Here is a 13,446-nt window from a genome sequence, read left to right as displayed (position 1 = left end):
GAAGCAGTAACCACCAGAGAGAGCTCCCTCAGGTTCATCAAGGTCTCATGCTGTTCCCTGTGCCCTGCCTGCTGCTGGTGTAGCACTGAATGAAAACAAGTGTCAGCTCAACAAAACAAAAAGCCCAGCCTGGCAAGATAGCTTGACAGTTTGCTTTGTGCGAGTAGGAAACCACCTGGGAAAAACTAGAGCGGGTTTAATGTTGATTTATTATGATGCTATCTTGATGATTACATGCCATCCTTTATTAACAAGTCACAGCTGAAGTGGGAATGACCAAGGCAGAAGAGGTTTGTGCAGAGGAGTGCTTCGAACTTTGTGTTATGTGCAAAGGAAGCAGTTACATTGACTCTTCCTCCAGTCACCCTTAAAGTTTTTGTTACTTCCTATTGGCTTTGTATTAGGCCATAAAGGCAAAGTATAGCAGAAACTGCTAGGAGCATTTCACCTGTGGTTTTAGCATATGAACTGTGAGAGTTTGTGATCTCCACAACCTTCTTTTTTTTGCAGTAAATATTATCCAGGCAGAATATCCCAGAATATCCCCCCTCTTCCAGTTCCCAACCGACAGGACATCATTGGTGCTTGTAGGCCTGCAACCATTTCTCCTTGGCCTATCACCACAGATCCTACTAAAGGGTCTGTCCCTACTTATAGCCCTCCTTTAGATTCTGAAAGGCTGCTCTCGAGTCTGCCCGGAGCTTTCTCTTCTCCAGGCTGAATAGCCCCAGCTTGCTCAGTCCTCTTCCATCCCTTGGATCATTTTTGTGCAATCCTTTGAACGTGCTTAGCAGGTCCATGTCTCTCCTGTGCTGAGGACTCCACATCAGCCCTCCAGCAGTACTCTAAGTGAGGTCTCACCAGCACAGAGTAGAGGAGCAGGGTGACCTCCCTTGCCCTGCTGGCCACACTTCTTTTGATGCAGCCCAGGATACAGTGGGCTTTCTGGGCTGTGAGAGCGCACTGCTGGCTCATTGTCCAGCTTGCTGTCCACCAGTACTCCTAAATCCTGTTAAGCAGGTCTGTGCTCCATCCTTAAGTCCCCCAGACCGTACTGATAGCGGGGGTTGCTTTGACCCAAGTGCAAGACGTTGGCTGAACTTGAGCATGTTTTGTTAGTGCTGCCCTTAGAATTTTGTTAACTCTGTCCTTAGCTGAAGCTTCTTCTGGTGAAGCTTTAGCGCTTGTTTTCCATTTTCACTCCAGCTGCTCTGCTCTAACCAGTTTTATGATTCTCTCTCCTTGGTAGATTTTTCACATGGGCAAGCCATAAAAGATGCGAAGCTGTAAAGGTTGTGTGATTCCATACTTCCCTTTCACTCCTGTGCCACTCATGTTGTGAACAGCAGGTGCAGTGTTCAGCTGCTCTTTTATTTGTTTCCTACTTGGTCCAGTGTGCTGTTTATTTCTGTAGCTTCCATTACAGCTCTGCCCTATCTATGTATTTTGAGCCCTGACACTGATTCCCTGGCACACACAAAGCCATATTGCTGTTTTATCTCAGATCTCTTCTGTGTTCTGCTTCCTCAAGCCTTGAGCAGAAGTTTTGAATTGGAAACTGGTATCATCTGATGCCTTCCTACCACTGCTTCATGCGGTGTGAGAAAGGGACTTGGCAGGCAGCACAGCTGTTGCTGTGGAGAGATGAGGGGCAAAGTGGAGAACAGAGCATTTCGCCAGCGTTCTTGAAGCTTTGAGATCTTCCACTGGAGGATGCACCTATTCTGTTGCCTTACACAAGAGCTGCATCAGTGGTTATTTAGAGCGATTTTATTTCCAACACAAAATTTGAAAAGGAGGGAGGGAAGAAATTTGTTTGAGTTGGCTCTGTTACAGCTTTTTTGTTTCTTTTTTTGCATGTTAGAAGTAAGCCTCTGGAAACGAGTTTGTATTGGAACAAAGTGCTCACAGGGTGAATTGCACTGATCCATCTCATAGGTTGGAGAACTCCACCTTTATTATTATTTTTTACTGAGTTTTTAGGTGAGTTGTTTTGGTAGCCTTTTAATTGTATGTATGTATACATGTACAGGGCATCTGATTTGTCCCTGTAGCTTTTCCTGTTTTCTGAGTAAGTTGTTTTGTTTGTATCAGAGTTTAAACAGTTGTTTTATAGAGGAGAGGGAAATAACTCTGAAGTCTTTGTATGTGCTGTGTCATGAAAAGCTCTTCACTTAATCCTGGAGCAGTTGAAGCAGAGAGGCATAGAGGGAGGTTTGGGCACAACCTTGCCCTGAAGGCCTGGCTTGCTGGAGGGACTCCCACTGCACTGCGTTGTTTGAGGTTTGGTATCCCTTCCAGTTTTTGTCTGTTGAAACCTTTGTATATTCTTGAGTGTGTACAAGTTTGAATAAAGAGTAAAAGATGTTGTCCATACCGTGACTATATCAATGATATCTTTTCATTTGCCTTCAAGGCCTGAGTTTCCACCTACCCAGTTCTTCGTGGCTGTCCTTCTCCCCCAGCTCTGGAACCAGAGCCAGCATAGGGATAAGTATAGTTCATTTCACTCTGGGTAGATAAGATTATGGCCTCGATTACGATGGTATGTTATTTCTGTACTGAATTCTTGTCTTTTATAGAGATGCAGAAATCTGGGATTAGTTCAGCTTTTGGTTTGTGCTGCATCTTTTAAAGCAGCAGACTACTTCTGCAGCCTGAATAAACAACGGTGGATTGGTAGATAGAGTGTCTTGTATCACTGCAAAGTGACCTCCTGTGTCTAGATAAAGCACAATTAAAAAGAAATGGGTTCATGATCCTTAATTCAGATTAGTTTTTTAGCAAAATGCTAAGCATTGCCAGATGGCAGAGCTACTACAGACGGAGGTGAATAATGAAGTATGTCCTTTACTGCAGGCTGTTTGGGCAGTAAATCTGATTTTGAAAATGCAAAACAAAACAGAAAGAGGCTGCAGTATTCTACTGCAATAACAAGCCACACATTTCAGCTAGTGTCCTATGTTCTATAGGTAAGATTTTAAGCCCTGGATCTGTGAAATACAAGCTGCCCTGGAAGATTTCCTGTCTCGTTTCTAAAAGATATGCTAGTGGTGTGACTTCAAAGAAAAGATGCATTTCCCCTGGCCTCAGCATGATTTCTCTTGGGCAGCAGAGTGGGCTTCTTGTGAGGGCATATGGACTGACACAGTCAAATGTTGATTCTTTTAGTGTGCATAGAAGGTCATGAGATAATCATACCACAGAGACAGTTTCCTCTGTTTTTTCAGGAAAATTTGCAATAAGAGCACTTTTGAGCTCTGTGCAGTACTGTAGAGGGTTTGCATAAAAAGAATCACATCCTGAATGCTGCTACTGGTAAATATTAGTATTGTGGCTATGAATACGTGATATAAACATGCATGTAGTTGAGCTGGTTGGGGTGAAGTCTTTCTGATTTAAATACTCTCTCAAGTGTGAGTGCCTGAGAAAAGTTCATTAACTTACACTCTTCCTGAGATAAGTAGATTACTTTCAATGGCATGTCAGTAAACAGGAGGTAGTGAGTAGTAGGAAGAACATGGCCTGTCTGGTTTTGCCCACATAATGAAGATTGCTAGTGGTTGTCCCATACCTTTGTAGAGTCTTTGGTGAGAACTTGATGTTAAAAGCATCAATACTTCTACAGGACAGTGACTTTACACAGAAAAGTTGTGTGGAAAATTAAATACGCTTTTGCCAGCATATATGCAGTGAGGCAAACTTAGAGACTAGCTACCAGAAATAGATGGTGGGAAGAAAAATGGGCAATTATCGGAGAATCATTAAGTTTTGAAAAGATCATTAAAATCATCTAATCCAGCCCACCCCCACCATGCCCACTGACCACATCCCTCAGTGCCACATCCACACAGTTCTTGAACACCTCCAGGGATGGTGACTGCACCACCTGCCTGGGCAGCCTGTGCCACTGCATCACTGCTCTTTCTGAAAAGAAATTAGAGGAGATTGGTGTTCTCAGATGAGCTTCTGTGATGTCTCCCCAGTTCAGTGGGGGAATAGAAGAGCAGTGGTCCAAGTTTTCTAATTTCAGAGAAATTGCATGTGATCTTATCTCATAGTGGCACTGTTTTGTAATTTGCTTTCTCCCAACAGTAGGCATTGGTACTGTGAGAGCCTAGAGGGCTTTATGTTCTGTACTAAATATTCACTAAGGATTTCTGCAGTTTATTTGCTGCTCTTTCACCGAATACCAGGTGAATGGTAGGTAGCCATAAGGGTGGGGATAATAACTTGTTTATAGTAAGAAATGTTGAACTGAAGGGAATTGCATCTGACAACACTTAATCCATGTTCCAGTGATGAAGACCTGTCATCTCTGCAGCGAAGCCACCAGCACTGTTGCTGGAGATGTTCAGGAGACTTATTTTGGTGAGCTTCATGAAGTCACACCAGAAGGGATAGGAGTGAAATACAATCAGATGCATATCCCACATTATGACCTTAAATTATCACATTTATATCTATATGGTGATTATTTGTCTTTTATTGCTACATCCTTTCTACCATCATCTTTAGCAACTGATTGCACGTATTACTGTCCTTTAGCTAATACAGTCTAAGAGAGACTGAGTCAGTTATCTGGGCGCTCCTGCTCAATGAAACTGCAAATGGCACTCAACAGTGAGCTCCCATGAGCCTGGGTGGGCCGAGGTGGCTTTGCTGCCCAAGAGACCTGATGCTCTGTGAAGGGCACAGGTGCCTGCAGGCTGGAGGAACCTGCAGCAACTTTTCACGTTGTCAAGCTGAAGCAGCACCAGTCTCCCAAGTCATTTTGGTGCATGGGGGTGATGGAAAGGCCGAGCTCCTTCAGGATGCAAAGGGCAACAGAAAGGGACCTGCTTGGGCACGTGAAAGGACAAACTTCTGCTTGCACATGGAGCATCTGAAGGAAGCATCTGCTTTTCTGCAAACCTCAGGAGATTGCCAATGTGTGATTGCGTGAACCAATGAAGGAAGGATGCCTGCTTTCAAAATCAGACTGAGTTTTGGCTACCTTCTAAATACTTTTTTTTGTGTGTTGGAAGGATTTCCTATTAGTTCAAGAAGAACTGAGCATTCTTTTCTTGCTTGTTACTAGGATTTATGTTTCAGAATATGTTCCCAGTCTTTCATTCAGTGGGAAATAGAAAAATGTCAGAAGGATCCACTGGTAAGATTTTATTTAGGGCTAGGCACAGTTTGGCACGTGTAACAATAAGTCTCTTTAAAAATCGGAGATGCCTCTAAATTTCATATGAATTCGTATGAGTGATTTCATATAAATTCAGCAAAAGGAGAAATGCAAGGCAGAGCAGTCATTTTATCCATTTGAAGATCTGCTTAGCTGATGTTGTATTTGTGATGAGCAGCAGGCAGGTAACTTGATTCTTGATTAGTCTGGAGACTTGATACAGCTTTCTATCATAAGCAGGGCACCCACGATAAATTAGAAGAATAATTCCTTCCTAGCAAATGGCTCATATGTCACCAGCAACATTTTCAGGTCTCTAAAAGGCTTCTAAGTGAAATAAGGGAGGTATGCAGGTGTTTGGAGGGTTGTGGTAGCTGATGGAGACTGTTAATGTCTTGCAGCATTTGTTTTTTGAAAGTATAATATCACTTTCCCAACTTTCCTACATCATGCACTTTTTTCTCCCCATTCCTCTTTGGTTCATATTTCTGGGATGCAAGAAAGTGATGCCTTCACAGTGAGCCTAACTTTTTGTGTAGCTAATAACGCAACCTAAAACTTCCCTCAAGTTGCATTTGCGGGTCCATAATGTCTGTGTGTAGGACAAGATCAACGTGATGGATTACTCTAGAAAGAAAACTGCTCTTAATGTCATCCTTCTAGGGATTTTCATAGCATTGAACATCCTTGGAAAATTATAACTTGGTTACACTGCTGAAAGACAATTTCTACCCATTACTACTTAAAGGGTTGGATTTCCATGGAATACTGTTTAACCTCAAGGGATAGTTTCCTATGGTAAGAAGGACAGACAGAATAGCCATATAGTAGCTAAGAAGAATGTCCTATTGTGACACTGATATTAAAAAAAATGAAAGAAGGGAGAATTTTAGTACCAAATACCATACATTTTATTATCAACAATATCACAAAACTGTTGAAGTTGTTAATTGCTGTTCTTAGTGTTCTTCATGAATTTCATCTCCTTTGCACAAGCACATAGCAAACAGTTGGGTTGGTCATACTTGTAATAGCAAACTGGGACTTCTCCATAAAATTAGAAATGGAATGTGAAATACAGGATGCCCTCGTATAAACCAATTTGACCTTGAGGCTGTATTTTGTAATCTTGTTTTCCTCGCTTCCTGTTTTTGTAGGACAGTACTCATAAGCTAGACTGAGTCATGGAGGTGGTTATGTGACGACTTTGAAGAACAGGCCTAATACTGGGGAATGCTGTAGGCTCTGTCTCCACGTTTGTTTGAACATGGGAGGTATCGGCAGGTGCTATGATTCTCTTTCCATGAAAGTCAGGTGCAGAGTAAGTAAATGGTGACTGTGTTTCTGCCCAAGAAGAAGGTGCTACACATTCAGAAGCACAGCAAGGTACTAGGAGGCTGAAGAAAGCACTTCTGCAACAGGGAATGTAGGTCATAGATGAGTGTTTTCTTTCTTTTCAAACTAGATCTGGAAATAGCTGAAACTTCAGTGTTGTGAAAGAGTTTGCATACATAATGCAAGCAAATGTGAAATAGTTCTGAGAAGGTCAGCTCAAGAATGTTTCCACTCTCTTCATAAGACATGTCTTGATATAAAGGTGAGTGCATCTTTGTGTAAGTTAGTACTTCAGAAAGAGCTGCCATAAAAATCGCGATAATAATTTTCTCAGTATGGAGAGAGGTTTTGGTCTTTAAAATCTTGAAGACTGGTATTTTGAAATGTGGAATATGAGGTAAGACATCTCAAGTCATACATGGTTAGTTTCTAAAAGTATTTAAAGAAGCATATATTTCATTTGCTACAAAAAGACATATTTTATTTGCAAAAGACACAGAACAGAGCAAGACACAGTGTATTCTGCCTTCTGTCCAGTCGAGGTTTGCAACAAGGTTCTTAACTATCTTGACCTCGAAAAAGAATATGTTGCCAGGGTTTGTAGGCTGATTACTGGAGATTTGTGCCTTCAAGATATGTTTACAGGAAATGTCTTCTGATCTACTTTGGCGCTGACAATATGCTTTGAATTAGCATTTCTTTGCAGCTCTACTGTCATGTGGTTCATCTGCAGTTGCTTGTCCTCTGCAGAAGTTCCTGCTCCTCAAATTTGCCTAAAAAACGTAAAAAGCGAAGACAGTTGTTCCTCAGCTTAGTTCTGTTAAAGGGACTTAGTTTAAATTGAAACAGCTGTCACAAGCTGTTTTGTTTTACACTTTTTCCTGTCAGAGTATTTTAGATTTTAAAAAACCGAAAACAAACAAAACAACATGTTTGTGTGATACTAATGTGCAGTTATGCTGACAGACGTGAGGTGAAGAGAAATGAGGACAAGCAACAGGAGGCAGTAACTTGTATCAGCTCAACTCCTCTCTGAGTAAGGATAAGAGCTAGCTTCTATCAAAGAAGCATTGTTTTTCTCTGCTTGACTAATGGACAAAGCCACACTTAGTGTCATGATTCAAGTACTTTTCAAAGATGTTGGCAGCGCATGTAATTCAGAAGGAGAAAGTTAGACATTCATTCCTCTCTTGAGTGATTTAGCTGCTCTTTAATGAGTGAGAAAGAAGCATAGAGAAGAAGCATAGAGAGGAAGAGAAAGCGAGGGATTTCCAGTATTTCCAGTCCTTTCTGTGTTTGTTTTGTATCAAACTTTCAGGTGATTTCTCTATAGGGAGTAGTATCACATGCTTCACACTGCAGGAAGCAGGAATAAAGGTACAGCACATTTGAGTGAGAACTGATATTCTTATCAGTTTGCACAGTAATCCTGTTTGCAAGTGCAAAGTACTGGGATGAAAATGGCTAATTATGTAATATTTCCTTACAGTGAAGGATCTGAATGGCTTTTCGTATCTGGCAGCAAGCACTAGGGTTTGAAATGCTGTCATCAATCAGTTGCAAAACGATTTCTGTTTAGTTTTAATTAAGCAAAAATACACTGCAGTCTTTGAAGAATCTTTTCCTCATCATCATCATTTCTTAATGCAGAAAACCAGACAGAACATGCCAAGAAACTGGTGCTCTAGTGTGGTAGTAGTGCATTACTACACTCAGCCATAGTCTTGATGGTACTGCAAGGCCATGTAATTTAAGAAACGAACAATGGAAGCTAAAACAAAGGGGTTTGAATCTCACCCAGTTAGACTCTTTCATAAGCAAGTGAGAGTGGCCTCTCTGGTCTCACTACCTGTGCACATACCACTGACATTCAGTTCACTTATTGCAGGGAAAGCAAGCACTTCAGTGTTTCTAAATCAGGTGCCAAAACACTACTGCAGTGCAATTAAAAATACGGTGATTTCCTCAAAGCTGAGAGCTCATAGGCAGACTAGCAATTCAGTGAAATTGAGCTGTGGTAGAATACAGCCTAAAGGAGGTGGGTACCTGCAAGAGGTGACACTGTGGTAGGATATCAGTAGGGATGGCTCACAAGCGCTACAGGAGATGCAGTATGATTTGCTTATGGCCGGTGAACTAGTCATTTTTAGTCATAGCATTTATATAAGATTTTTAGATTCATTATCATCCCATTTTCATGTCTTCATTTTAAGTGAAATGCCTTACCACGTTTACATATTCATATAAATGCCTTGAAGGTGAGTGGTGGTAAAACACATTACAGGGTTGTAACTATAGTAGCAGGTCTGTTGTGTCAGCACTTAACCTTGTGACTGTGGCTGGCTGTGACTTGCTTTGTGAGTAGCTTGTGCAGTGCCCAGGAGCTTTCACAGTATATGTCCTGCTTTTAGAATGGAAAAAGAAAAAATAACAATACTAAATGAATACATTCGTAAGTCATAAATAAGTTACAAAAGATACCAACTAGGAGCTTTATGTGCTTGCATTGAATTTACCAACTGGCAATAATTAAAATAGTAAATGACTTTGCCTTGCATATTGCATTTAACCTTGAACAAAGCTCCACGTAATATCATATGTCTCCATCCTTGTTGAGGAACTCTCCAACAGCCAGAGTAAGTTAAATGCTTTGTAGCTTCTATGGCTGTCAGTTCAGATGAGAAACGAACCTTGAATGTATTCCACTTTCACCTTGGACCATGAAAAGAGAGGTAAACTTGAGCAACTTAAAGGCCACTTCTTTGAAGAGGCTTGCTCCTGTAAAAAATCTGGATTTTCTGCTGAGTGCATAAACCATGGGACTGGAGAGTTTCCTGAGGTGTCGAGTTTAGTGTCTTGTTAAAGCAATGGCATAGCGCTTCTTTTATATAAATACCAAATTTTTCCTTGACTGAATTAGCTTTCTTGGTTGCTGTTATTTCAGTTAACAGAATTAAGATAAACATTATTTTTAAGACAAACATTATTTTAAGATAAACATTATAATTTTAAAAATTCTATTTTCACCCTTCTGGTGTTTGTCATGGTATTTCTGGAGTCCAAACTGTAAGTCGTCTCAGCCTTCATGTTTCTGAGCTTCACAGAGCTTCACTTGAATTGCTCTGGTGAGGCTGCCTTTCTGTTGCCTTCATAAGCCCTTTTTCACACAGGTTACAGACTGGTCAGTGTTCAGCCTGCAGTAGCCAGTATGTCTGACTCAGTTTCATTGCTGCTTTTTGTGCAGCTCGTTAGCTGTTAAACCCCAACAGGATATCTGCTTTTATTGTGGGTGCATTGTCTGACATTTAGATCTTTCTTCTTCACTTTTTCTCAACCATTAGAATCCCAATTTAAATCAGAAATTCTTTTTAGTCTATGTGGTTTCCTCTTAGATTTCAATGCTAGGGTATCTTTAATAGTTTGATTTGAATGTTCACAGGCACCATTGTAAGCTGACGACATAATCTTAACAACTGCATTACAAGTCTGAACACTGCTTTATTTATGAATCTCCCTTGAATTTAACATTTTAAGGACTGTTCTATTTGTGACTCATCGGTATATTTTCCTGTGAACTCAAGTTTTAGCTTTCTTAATCCTCCTGCGTATATTTATAAATCTTCCCCACTTGGATATTTTACTAGAGAAGTAGCTTTTTCCCACAGGAACAAGTTGTCTTGCCTGCTTGGTTCTAGCAGCACTGGACATATATAACACGTTGTCTAGCAGTTAAACAATTTGCCAGGGGATGTTTTAGGCCCTAAGCAACGTCAGACCTAAGGGATGGCCCTGTTGTGAAGCAGGTTGGCCTAGGAGCCTCCCAATGGCCTTCTGGCTGGGAAATCAGAACCTCTTGGTGAGGATTGGGTTCCCTCTTGAAAAGAGTTGAGCAGTGGGAAGTGAGTGAGCAGAACATTCTGGATACACTGATGTTGCTTTTTGGGGTTGAGCTTTTTTTCCATGATGTCTGGACTTGCAATATGCTGGGACATTGCAATGGGTGACTGTGACCAGCATGGGTTCAGGCAGACTCTGTTTCATTCTGACAAGGAAAAGTTCCCAGATTTTTCATGCTATTAAAATAAAGAAAAGCAAGGAAAAGATGGGTTAGGTCTGAGATAGTCACATCTGGTCTATAGCAAGAGACAGTAACCAGTAGGAGTGCATTAGAGGAAGTCTGGCTGTTGCCTTTACAAGGCTGAGGAGATCCAGAGCGCTCAGCTGGCTCCTGGCCTGCACTGTCCTGTGTCACAGCCCCTTTCCATTGGTTCATCCATACTTCGATCTCCAGTTTACTCCTTCATGCTGATCACCTGCTTTTTTGTACATTTTATTCCAGGGTTTTCTTCTAGAATGAGTGAGTTGAGGTGATCGTTCACTCTGTGAGCTGCTCTCTGCATAGAAAGAAGCGCTGGGCCAGGTTTTGTCTATGTATCTTACCCCATTCACCATCCCAATAGGTTTTGCACTATCAAGCGCCACAGCTACCCTCATGCCAGTGTGTGATATTCGTGCTCCTTGTTTACCGTTGTAAAACACTTTTCAGCAGGGTACTCCTGCTTCGTTTCAGAAAGTGGAGACCTAAAAGCACAGACCATTCCCCCTACAAAATAACGAATGTGTCCTGAGATAGGGACTGAGAAGAGACGAGGGGTGAAATGTTAGATGCTGTGTGATGGCTGCGTGCTTTGTATTTGTTTTACAATGAACTTGGCTAAGGATTCTGGACTAATTGATTTATGGGACATTTTATCCCATTCCACATTTGGTGGTAGGAGATATCTTCATTGTGCTTCTTGAAAGGGAAAAAGAATGTTAAGGTGCCTGTTGCTTAGGTGTGGCAAGTGTTCTTGATGTGGCTGAAAACAGTGTGTTCTTTGTCACAGCGAGTTTTGGTAATAAAAGGTGAAACTTTTGAACCTCTTCATCAGTGACATCTGAATTCAGACCGGGCCTGTTGGGCATGAAAATTGTTTGGGGGTCTCTGCAGAACAGAGCAGGTTCTCAGTTCAGTTGTTTGCATTCCCGTTGCCTGGAGAAACCTCTTAGGGATGGTTTTGTGATGCGTTGTTCTGGTGGCCTGGCACTGACTGCAGCTGGAAGGGGCAGGCAAAAGTTAAGAAAAACTGAGAAGCTGTGCTGGGTGAGCAAGATTGTTGCTGTGACATGAAGTAGCTTCTTTATTAAGCTTCGTGTACTGTAACTGCACTGGGTCTTTTACAAACTTAAAAGTTTCTTTAGTTAAATGCATGCTTTCATTAATATAGTTGAAGGAAGATTAATGTCACTGTCATTAAGTGTAGAAAGGTACAGCAACAGTACCTGGTTCTTTGTTCTCAGAACTGATGCAGCTTCTGTTTCCAGTGTTGGAGGAGCTACATTATGAAGTGTCAACACTACATTTTAATGAATTTAGTGATTTTTTTTTTTTCCCACTTGCTCCCATATTGTTTTTTTTAGAGTGGTTTTTTATTTTTTTTTTTCCTCCAATACTGGTCTGTTCGTTTGGATCCATTCAGTCAGAAACACTTTGTCCTTTTTTGTCTTTCAGGCTTTATTTTAAAAGAACTGGATGCCCAGGCTGAATTTCATCTCTGAAAGCTGGAGAAAGGTAATAATGGCTTTAATGATTAATACTATAATGTGTGATCATCTATGGACACTGAATACAGAAGTTCAAAAATGGAAAAAGTTAAAGGTGATAGAGCAAAAATAACTTTCTTACAAATGAGAAAGTGCTGGCAGGGTCCTGTACCTGTTATCAATGATATGCTTGTGCTGTTTTTTGTACTGTGGATACTTTATTGTATTCACCAGGGGTTTTCTGCTGTCTTTGGGTGTGTTGCCTGCAGAAGCTCAGGAAGACTGTTAGCTAGTGACAGTGTAAACTGAACACATCTTTGAACAGTTGATGTGCTTCTAAAAGTTTGTGAGATTTAAACACAGCCTGTGCTGAAGGCCAACGTTTGCAACCTGCTTCTACTGTAAGAGTGAATTGGTGGTTGTTTAGTTTTCCTCCCTTGAACACTGAGTTAGTGCAGAGGGAGTAAAGCAGATCTGCTTTTGTGGTCATTGGATATTGCTGTAGCATAGCTCGATATCCTTTAGGTTGGGAACGGAATCTCGTTGGGCCATGACATTAGTCTAGGTTTGTCAAGTGTTTCCTTCTTCACAATGTGAGCTGATTTAGGTCCTGTGTTGTGGGAGCGTGCAGAAGTTAATGCTGCATGACTAGACTGTGTGGCAAGTGTGTGTCCTGATAGGGCTCCTGTTGGCAGTAGATTCTTGTGAGGCAATGCTCTTTTCCCCTCATTCTCAAACAGAGTTCAGTGCTGGGACTCTCTTGCTTCCTGCAGGCCACAGCAGCTTTTGGTGGACTGTATGTTGACCAGCTGCACCTGACATCTGGGATTTCAGAGAATAAGAGAAGTGGTGGCACATGTGCTGGTGATGCAGCGAATCAAAGCAGGCAGCCTGCTAGGCAAATAGAGGCTGGAGGTTTCGCTGGTGCGGGAATAGGAGGCAGTGAGAAATGAAATGTCAAACTTGTGGTCTTGTGGCTGGTCGTGTGCACAAGTTGGGAGGGAACCCTCAGTCTCCTCATCACTGATATAGTGACCCCAGTATCATTTTAGAGTTAAGCATAATGAGTGTTGCCTTAGAGAACAGTTGTTACTTCTCAGAGGCATTTTTCCCAATCCTGCTAAGGGCAAACAAGCTCATTTGAAAACTTGAGCAGAGCCGGTAAATGCATGATCTCATGTAGCAGTTGTCTTCCCTGTATCAGATACATGTCTCAGTGCAGACTGACATCAGTTACAGAGAAGTCTGGAGGGGTTTATTACCAGAATTGTACCTAAATCTGGGACTGAAGCAAGCTCTGGCCTGGGTTGTTTCACTGTGGCAGAATGGAATGCAGTACATAAGATGCTTTGGGG

General features: G+C 41.6%; 1 protein-coding gene across 12 annotated transcripts in view; it reads left to right on the top strand.

Annotated features, from left to right (window-relative positions):
- The window catches only part of INPP4A (inositol polyphosphate-4-phosphatase type I A), a 113,011-nt gene that overhangs the window by 30,535 nt on the left and 69,030 nt on the right, over window positions 1-13,446 (top strand). For all 12 annotated transcript variants that reach the window (XM_042809584.1, XM_042809585.1, XM_042809593.1 and 9 more), the window contains exon 2: window positions 12,060-12,119. The gene's annotated coding sequence lies outside the window, so the exon portion shown is untranslated. The remainder of the gene's footprint in view (window positions 1-12,059; window positions 12,120-13,446) is intronic.

The sequence above is a fragment of the Centrocercus urophasianus genome, unplaced genomic scaffold (assembly GCF_019232065.1).
Source record: "Centrocercus urophasianus isolate 14NV4802_14NV808 unplaced genomic scaffold, USGS_Curo_1.0 seq_12, whole genome shotgun sequence".
Classification (NCBI taxonomy): Eukaryota; Metazoa; Chordata; class Aves; order Galliformes; family Phasianidae; genus Centrocercus; species Centrocercus urophasianus.
The sequence above is the reverse complement of the archived record's forward strand: the minus strand, read 5'-3'. Positions and strand labels throughout refer to the sequence as shown.